This window comes from Myotis davidii, unplaced genomic scaffold, assembly GCF_000327345.1.
Source record: "Myotis davidii unplaced genomic scaffold, ASM32734v1 scaffold1643, whole genome shotgun sequence".
NCBI lineage: Eukaryota > Metazoa > Chordata > Mammalia > Chiroptera > Vespertilionidae > Myotis > Myotis davidii.
This window is the reverse complement of record NW_006294357.1, coordinates 94,100-96,166: the sequence shown is the minus strand read 5'-3', so window position 1 is coordinate 96,166 and position 2,067 is coordinate 94,100.

Sequence of the window (2,067 nt, the reverse complement as noted above, 5' to 3'; positions counted from 1 at the left end):
CTGATAGTATCCACAATAACCTGTGTCTTAAAAAATGACCATTTACTCTCCTATTATTGATTTTCAGTGGGCTTATTTGTTCATTAAAATGAGCAAATTATAGCCTGGTTAACTCCCTTAAGAAGGAACTCTTACCATTTGCAACGGCATGGATGGAACTGGAGAGCATTATGCTAAGTGAAATAAGCCAGTCAATGAAGGAAAAATACCACATGATCTCACTCATTCATGGATAATAGAGACCATTATAAACTTTTGAACAATAATAGATACAGAGGCAGAGCTGCCTCAAACAGATTGTCAAACTGCAGCGGGAAGGCCAGGGAGGGTTGGTGGGGCAGGAGGTAGGGGGGTAAGAGATCAACCAAAGGACTTGTATGCATGCATATAAGCATAACCAATGGACATAAGACACTGGGGAATAGGGGAGGCTAGGGGACTGTCTAGGGCGGGGGGAAAAATGGACACATATGTAATACCCTTTGTAATACTGTAAGCAATAAAAAAAAAACCTCCCTTAAATTGTATACCAAGTTCTGTGTTGAAGGGGACTTTTCTGGGGAGTCTATAGATTTAATCAAATGCTCAAAGAGAATAGCTTATTGAGTTATTTAGATTACAATTGTTTAGAAATTTTTTGGTTACCTTTCTGTTGTTGATTCTAGTTTTATTTCATTATGGTTGGACAATACACATTGCATAATTTCAGTTCGTTTAAATTTGTTGAGGTTTGTTTTATGGCTCAGGATGTGGCCTATCTTGGTATTTGTTCTACGAGCAATTAAAAATAATGTATAGAAGTTTTTTTATTTTGATGTAGTTCCATTTGTTTATTTTCTCATTAATTTCCATTGCTTTAGGAGCTATATCGGTCAAGATATTGCTACGACCAAAGTCTGATTTTTGCTGCCTATGGATTCTTCTAAGGTTTTTATGGTTTCCTATCTGACGTTTAAGTCCTTTATCCATTTTGAGTTTATTTTTGTGATGGTGTGAGTTGGTGGTTTAGTTTCATTTTTTTGCATCTATCTGTCCAATTTTTCCAACACCATTTATTGAAGCGATTGTCTTGACTCCATTGTATGCCCTTGTCTCATTTGTCAAATATTAATTGAGCATAGTGGTTTGGGTCGATTTCTGGGTTCTCTATTCTATTCTATTGATCTATATGTCTGTTCTTGTGCCAGTACCAGGCAGCTTATACCATACACAAAAACTCAAAGTGGATAAAGGACTTCAACTTAAGACAGGAAGCCATAAAAATACTAGATGAATCCATAGGCAGCAAAATCTCAGACATATGCCAAAGCAATTTCTTCACCGATACAGCTCCTAGGGCAAAACAAAAGGAAGATAAACAATCCAATCAAAAAATTGGCAAAGGACCTAAATAGACACTTTTCAAAGGAGGATATGCAGAAGGCCAAGAGACATGAAAACATGCTCAAAGTCACTAATCATCTGAGAGATGCAAATCAAAATGATAATGAGGTACCATCTAATACATGTCAGAATGGCTATCATCAACAAATGAACAAATGACAAGTGCTGCCAAGGATGTGGAAAAAAAGGAGTCCTCTTGCACTACTGGTGGGAATGCAGACTGGTTCAGCCACTGTGTAAAACAGTATGGAGTTTCCACAAAAAATTAAAAATGGAACTCCCATTTGAACCAGTAATTCCGCTGCTAGGAATATATCCTAAGAAATCAGAAACAGCAATCAGAAAGGACATATGCGCCCCTATGTTCATAGCAGCACAATTTACAATAGCTAAGATTTGGAAACAGCCTAAGTGCCCATCAGCAGAAGAGTGGATTAGAAAAATGTGGTACATCTACACAATGGAATACTACGCTGCTGTAAAAAAGAAGGAATTTGCAACAGCATGGATGGACATGGAGAGCACTATGCTAAACGAAATAAGCCAGTCAGAGAAAGATAAATATCACATGATCTCGCTCATTTGTTGAATATAATGCACAACATAAACTGATGAACAAAAATAGAACCAGAGACATAGGAGGATCGAACAGACTGTCCAATCTATGAGGGAAGTCTGGAAGTA